This window comes from Oratosquilla oratoria, chromosome 42 (genome assembly GCF_046742065.1).
Source record: "Oratosquilla oratoria isolate Oo_2021 chromosome 42, ASM4674206v1, whole genome shotgun sequence".
NCBI classification, from domain to species: Eukaryota; Metazoa; Arthropoda; class Malacostraca; order Stomatopoda; family Squillidae; genus Oratosquilla; species Oratosquilla oratoria.
The window spans coordinates 8,434,370-8,442,928 of NC_134818.1; positions in this window are offsets into that span (position 1 = coordinate 8,434,370).

An 8,559-nucleotide genomic window follows, 5' to 3' on the forward strand; every position below is an offset into this window, starting at 1 on the left:
CACACACACACACACACTTCGGGTCTCTTTTACTTTAAAGCGCAGGGGTCGCCAACCCAGTCCACAAATTCCACCAGCCCTGTCCATTTTCGAGGCAGAGGCCATTCTCCTCGCCTCTGAGGAGGCATAACACCATTGGCATCCAGCCTTATTATGGACCAAAAGGTCTTCCCTCGGCCCGACCCTCCACTGTAAACAACCGTGAACACGTCTTCACCTCTTCACTTGTGGTCTTCAGTGCCTCTGACACTGATCGCAATGAAGTCTATCAATCTTTTCACTTGATACACGAACACTAAAGAAACCGCCATTCCCTCCTTTAATTAATTTATCTATTATCATTTTATTCATTTATTTTATTTATTACTATACTAATTTACACTAATTATCACATTAATATACTATACTTATTTTATACTATCATTATACTATACTTATTTTATACTATCATTATACTATACTAATTAATTTATTATTTAATTAATTTATCTTATATATTATTACACTAACTTATACTAATTATCACATTAATATGCTATACTTATTCTATACTATTCTTATTATTTATACTATACTAATTATTATTACTTTATTTACTATCTTATCATTATACTAATTTGATTCAACTCGAGTAGTGTACGATCCATATAACACCATATCTTCTTAAATCCTCGCTATTGTCTTCCTTCAAGTTCGAGGTGAGAAAGGGAGAAAAAATAAATAAAAGACAAAAATTACAGTGGGGAGTTAAGACGAGATATGTGCAGACGAGAGAGAGAGAGAGAGAGAGAGAGAGAGAGAGAGAGAGAGAGAGAGAGAGAGAGAGAGAGAGAGAGAGAGAGAGGGGGGAGGGGGAGAGAAAGAGGGAGGGGGAGAGAAAGAGGGAGGGAGAGAGGGAGAAAGAGGGACAAAGAGGGAGGGAGAAAGAGGGAGAGAGGGAGGCAGGGAGAGAGAGAGAGAGAGAAAGGAGGGAGAGAGGGAGAGACAGAGACAGAGAGAGAGGTAGTCAGGGAGAGGGAGGGAGGGATGGAGGGAGAGAGAAAGAGAGAGACCTTGTAGAAGACCAACACAAAGGTGTTAAACAAGTGGCACGGAAGACGGGACTGAGAGGTGTAGAAAAAAAGACGAATGCGTGTAACTGGTGGAACGGGGTTTGAAGATGACAACTGTCAACAGTTACAGACCACACAGTTAAAGATCATTAAAGGCGTCAACCCCCAAATAATATTTACTCTGTCATGGTGGAAAGGCATTAAATCTGGACTCCGAACGTCACAGCAGGAAACTGTCTTCATAAGGCTTATGTAGACCGTAGCCAAGAGGCTTGAGACACCCCCACGGAACAGAGTACCGTAGCTTTCTTTTGAGACCAATCTTCACTCAAGGAGGAAAGTTGTTGTGGGGATGATGATGATGATGATGATGATGATGATGATGATGATGGGGATGATGATGATGACGATGATGATGATGATGATGATGGGGATGATGATGATGGGGATGATGATGATGGGGATGATGATGATGATGATGATGGGGATGATGATGATGGGGATGATGGGGATGATGATGATGATTGGGATGATGATGATGATGACGATGATAACGATGGGGATGATGATGACGATGACGATTACGATGACGATGATTATTTTTTTTATTCTACCATCACTACGACGCATCTTCAGCGTGATAAGAGACGAAAAACACAAATAACGTAGAAACGGAAACTTAAAATAAGAATCCCGCACTGCCATATTGTGAACTCTTAATTTATCATGTATTACACGTAACAATGAAAATCAAATGACCAAATAAGCACACATATATTACCATTAAATTTACTACTCAACATGCTGACGTTGTACAAAAACGTCAGCTATTTAAAATGACAGTTGGTGGTTTGTGCTGATGAACTGATTTGTGGATTGTTATACCTCAATGTGTCCAATAAACTTTTTATTCTGATTAATGGCAAGCAATTCTATTCTGCTTATTGGGGATCTATGCCCGTCACACACACATACACACAAATACATACATACATGCATGTGTGTGTGTGTGTGTGTGTGTGTGTGTGTGTGTGTGTGTGTGTGTGTGTGTGTGTGTGTGTGTGTGTGTGTGTGTGTGTGTGTATGTGTGTGTGTGTGTGCGTGCGCGCACAGTGTTTGAATTCACCACAGTCCCTGATCACGTGCTGGACGCGTGATCAAAAGCTATTACCCTCCGGATGAGATCTAAGTCGAGCTGTGTATGTGTGTGTTTTATTCACCATGGTTCATCAAGGTCTTGGATCACGTGTTGGACTCATGATCGACAGCTATTACCCTTCATGAAGAGAACTCATATATGACCGATCTATGGGTAATGCAATGACCTTTCACGCACACACACACACACAACTCCCCCCGCCCACTAGAGTTGGAGTAACGACCCGCAGCGCAGCGATACTGAAATTATTTCAGCCCTGGTCGGGATACGAACCCGGACCGCCGTAGTGGCGGCCGGGAACTCTACCACCGCGCCACGAGTCGTGTGGTGTGTGTGTGTACACACTACATATAACCACTTAACTATTTGCATACCTAACAAGCTGAAGTAGCAGTTCGCCAAACTAACGACCGTTCAGGGGGGGGAGCATTACATTTGTATGAGCTAATGCATCGTCCCCAGTTCGACAAAGGACGGTCGTCGAGGAGGCTTGGGGGCTTAAGAGCTCTTTCAACCTCGACCACACATGAATATTGACGCAAAATTAATCCCGCACAATCCTTTCCGCGAGGGTTACTGTTCCCGAACTGAATTAAATCGTCTGTCGGTAGCCAGAATAAAATATTTGAAGAATCTGTTTCAGGCCTGTTCAGGGACAAAGTACTCACTTCAGCTGAATCAAATCTGCTGGAGAAAACCAAAGGAAAGACTGAAGGGAGTAATCGAAGTATAGGGACAGAATGAGCGGATTTCAACAGCGGCACCAATAAAAGAGAAAGAGAGAAAGGGAGAGAGAAAGAGAGAAAGGGAGAGAGAGAGAGAGAGAGAGAGAGAGAGAGAGAGAGAGAGAGAGAGAGAGAGAGAGAGAGAGAGGGAGAGAGATTGTTGTACAGAGAGGGTTACAGAAAGGGGGCGGGAGGGAGGGAGTGGAGGTAAAGAGGGAGGTAAAGAGGGAGGGAAGAGAGAGAAAGATGGAAAAAGAGTGCGAGAGAATAAGGAGATATATCCGAAGAAGAAGAGGAAGAAGAAGAAGAAAAAAAAGGAAGAAAGCAACGAGAAATCCGAAATGAAATCAAACACGTTTAGTTGGCAAGCGGGTGGTTCGGATATCTCCAAATCTCTCACTTAACAACTCGAGACTATTTTCTCCCCTTAACTCCCTTTAATTCCTCCCCTTCCCCAGAACCCCTCAGTCAACATCTTCAGGCGCATTTTTACCCATACATCAGCCAGCTCTCACCTGCACACCTAATCCATGCTATCACATGATTCCTCAATTTCCCCCCTAACCCCTTTCCCCACCTCCCCTCCCACCACGTCTCCCCCCTCCCCCCCACACTCCCCGGCCTTCCTCCCCCACACTCGCTTCATTTCGAGACGTTTCGGTCCACGCGGACACTCCCCCCCCCACCCGCCCGCCCGCAAACCGCCCCCTCCCCATCCACGGCTAAAAACAACACGCAAGGAAAACATAAACAGGTCTTCGACGAGCGCTTCCCTCTTCATAAAACCTATGAATAAAGCATCAAGTCGAATGAATGCAGTGATGCCCAAGTCAGAAATAGATACGTAAAAATATATATATACAATAACAGAAATAAATGAATAAATACATAATAATGATAAAACAAAACAAATAAAGATAAACAAATCAAAATAAAAACAAATAAAGTAAAACATAAAATAAATAACACATACGATAAATATAAAAAAAAGACAAGGGGAAGGATCTTTAATCACCGTTCTAATGATAGCATCTAATCCAAATATCAAATTCCGGTTGTTGTTCTTGTTGTTGTACATTCAAGCCATTACGATACAAAGATCACTAATTCCTAACCCAATCAAGAAGACACAGTTGTTCCACATCGTCCTCCTAACGGGGTTATCACACTGGGCTATTTTTCCTTCAACCTCCGATTTATCGGCGGTACCGGCCACCTCCAGAGCTTTCTCCGCCGTCAAATCCCTATGGCCAACTATTTTGTTTTCTCAATAATTTACATAGAATGTCACTTGATATGCTGGAGGAAGATTAATTTCCTCCAGCACATCAGGTTTCTTCCCGAAAACTGTGGGCTGCAAATCTGCTCCAACTTGGTCATTCTAGCTGCATCCTCTCCACAGTGCTAGTTAGCATTGTTCCACTAAAATCCTTATTTGATCCTCTCATGTTCAATCAACAACAGAGTTGACAATATTCTTAACCACACACACACACGTTAAAAAAAAAATATATATATATATATATATAATAATAATGATAAATAAATAAAAACTATGAAAATAAAAACTAAAACAAAACTGAAAGCAGTCATAAGCACACGAGGGTAAAAATATTAATACCAATAAAAAGATCCCAATAAAAGTCATTGGTAATGCCTCAATGAATATATAATTAGTGGAAACCTGTTTCTCCATCACAAATACAAACACATTAACACTTTTCCCTTCGTGCAAGTCAAGCCCTGATGGCGTCCTGCCCGCTCCTCGTCACTTCCAATGACAACCATATTATCAAGCAGTTGCCCACTGCGCACTTTGCTAACATCGAGGGAACCCGACCCGCTTTGCGGTCCCATTAAGAGCTGACGCGAGTAGTCATATACATACTGTACTAAGTTCTCATGTTCGTAAATTTTGTGATATTTACTGTACATGATTAAGTCTTTAACATATGAGTGTGTATGCGCGAATAATGGATGTGTGTGTGATTCACCATGGTCTTGGATCACGTGCTGGACTCGTGATCGACAGCTATTCCCATCCCGAAAGAGAGCTCACAGCTCATATAGGACCGATCTATGGGTAATGCTGTGACCTTACACGCGCACACACACACACACACACAACTCCCCGCCCACGAGAGTTGGAGTAACAACTCGCGGCGCAGCGATACTGAAATTATTTCAGCTCTGGGCGGGATTCGAGCCCGGACCGCCGTAATGGCAGCCGGGAACTCTACCAACTGTGTGTGTGTGTGTGTGTGTGTGTGTGTGTGTGTGTGTGTGTGTGTGTGTGTGTGTGTGTGTGTGTGTACACGTAAACAAAGTGTGTACATATCAGCCTGCCTTCTTCAGTTTGCTTCAGCTTCGATCAGTAGACATGTGCAAGACTATGTCTAAGTCTACGTTGCTGCGCTGGTTTCGATGGGGGAAGGCGGGGAAGGGACGTGTGAATGTATCTGTGTGCGTGAGTGGTGCGTACCCTTTCAATACTGACTGTACACTGTATTCCTGCACGCTACACCGCATGTTTGCATGACCCTGCCCACTGGTACATACTTCGCTTTTGCGTACCGTATCTACGTCATCCTAATAATTACCCTCCGCTTCCCCCCGTCCCCTGGGGGTCCAGCGTCCACTTTGTGCAATTAAAGAATATTTCCTCACTTGCGACAAAGCCTCAAATCATCAGAATGCATGACTGTCATGTTATACGGACTGCTTCAACACAATGTTAAGGCACTTGCCACAATTTGAATCCAGAAGATACGTCCCACGAAAGTAGTAGTAGTAATAGCAGCAGTAATAGTAGTGGTAGCAGTAGCAGTCGTACTAGTAGTAGTAGTATATCAGTAGCAGTAATAATAGTAATAATAGCAATAATTCAATCATAACAACAATACCAATAATAATTGCAATAATAATACATATAATTATGATGATAATAATAATAATAACAATAATAATAATAACAATAATGATGAACATACATTGATGGATTTCATTTTGTACTGGCTCGCAGGACACGACGGGCGCTGATGCATCCCGAGAATGCTGTCATGTCTAAATTTGGGGCCTTGAGGTTACCCATGGAATGTGTCTGATGACAGGTGCATTAGATTATTCATTTATCTATCAACTTATTTACCTATTTAACTATTTAGTTGCTTATTTATTTTTTTCAGTAAAGCAGAAAACAAATGACAAAGTTCTTCATCTACAAAGAGAACAGAATCTGTTATTCTCGTCCGATCATAACAATACAATTCTTCCGCTAGCAAACGCATGTTATCGACACGATATACAGCATCTAAAACAACCCTACTAAAACTCCACTAAAACTGGAATTCTTTTAGGTACATGACTCGTCATCCATGAGGAGTTAAGATGAGAGGGGGGAAAGGGGTGGTGGATGGGGGTGGAAGGGGTGGTAGTAGGTACGTGTCTTTGACTTGGCTACCTCCCATATAAGGGGGAAAAAGATTTTGGTATATAGATAGATAGACCAATTAACTGTCTGCAACTGTATTCCAAGACGACAAGTTTCCAGGAAAAGCTACCCATGGACGAAATGGACTCGTGAAATACTTTAATACCCTTTCCTTCAACAATCCAAAGACTATTCAACTAAATTTCCGGGAAAAGCTACCCATGGACGAAATGGACTCGTGAAATACTTTAATACCCTTTCCTTCAACAATCCAAAGACTATTCAACTAAATTTCCAGGAAAAGCTACCCATGGGAGAAATGGACTCAACAATCCAAAGACTATTCTACCCTCCTTGGATGAGACCTTCAGTAACCTTCGCTAGGGTGGTGCTCTTCAATGATTTTGTTCTGGTCCGCGCCAGACTACTTATTCAGTGTGGAAGAAGGGGGAGGAGGGGAAGGTCGTAAACCTATACTGGAAGGTATTATATCCACGCTTCGCTACGGTGACAACATTGATGGCTACTCACTTTGGGAACAACAAAACAAGGTGCGTCAGGTCGTGTAGTTAACGAAAAAGCGAGACATGAAGACAAGTAAATAAACAAACACACAGAGTTTGCAATTATAGACCGTACGCTCAAGAGTATACAAGGACTCTTTTTATTTGCGATGGCGTGTGAATTCCGATCCCACATATTCGTTTTAAGCATACGACAGTTAGTCTCGTCCACGCCACGTTTCCTACTCATTGCCCCTGGAACACAAACTCGTCCACACAAATTAAGAAACTGACGCTCTACATGACAAACCCCAGCTCCCCCTTTCTCATATGTACCCTACCGTACCTCAAGCAGGTCACAAGAACGGGACTCAAACCCCGCTGGTCTGAAGTTGGACCTAATCTCTACCCGCAACCCGACAACTATTGGATAAGTTGAGAAGTCAAGAACTTGAGCTAAACATATCTCCGCCAGGGCTCTTCATAAATCACGATATAATTATGACATTTACTGAGATGAAACGCCTGGCGACCATCAAGCACCCCACCCACCTCAAGGGCAGACGAGCTCAGGTCCACCTGCCCTGTCACCTCTGCAACACAGAAATGAATTTTCGCTGCAGTTCAAGAGCGCGCCTGCATAGGCACGTGCTCGCCCGGCAGACACCTTTTTCAAAAATACATGCATACACTAAAATGAGTTTTACCCCCTTAAGGTACGATGATTAGCCTAGCACAGCCAATGCTTGGTGACGCGCATCCTACCTCCTGGCATCATATTTGGGCAAACGCTTTGGTAGGCTCGCTTAAAAATAATTATCGGCCTCGTAGTTTTACAGCTCGAAGGGAAATAGCCCCATTTATACGAGTAAACAAAGAATTAGTGCTCTACACAATCGTTTGAAGATCATCATTGAACTATGAACGATTATCGTTGACTGATAATAGCATCGATCAAAACGTACATTATTAAGGGGGTGTTCCAGCCAAGGCATAACCAATCAGCTCTTAAATATCATATATATATATATATATATATATATATATATACATATATATATATATATATATATATATATATATACATAAACCAGAAGGCCTTTTTACCTTATAAGGGGTTGGCCTAGCCAGAGTATGCACCCATTTGTTGCCCCTTTTATCTTAGTTCCTTATAGATGAAGTGTCATCCCTTGCCCCACCAACTGCACGGGTCGGATGCAATGAAGCAAAACCCAATAAATGATCAAGATTAACAAACAAATAAATAACAGGTGCGTGCATATGTCGCATACACGCAACGGATTACAAACTTCCACCCATGAAAGAAAACTCGTATTACATACGGAAAGAATGCCATGCACTTTATCTTATCTTATCTCAGTGGAGGGTTACTAACCAATTGTTCCGTCCGGTGTCACACAATCTTTACCAGGAAGAGAACTGTCAGTTCTGTTAAGCATTATGACATAGAGGAGGATAAGGTGCCCCTGTGCTATGCTGAGGAAACGGTTCTGAGAAAGAGCAGGAAGGGGAAGGGTGAAGATGGAAAGGGAGGCATGAGGAGAGCGGGAAGGAGGGTAGGAGGGAAAGAGAGAAGGAGGGAAGGAGGGAAAGGAGGTAAGGAGAGACATACGAAGGTTAGCCTAGGAAGGAATACGATATGGAGTGGAAAGAAATGGAAGGAAATGGA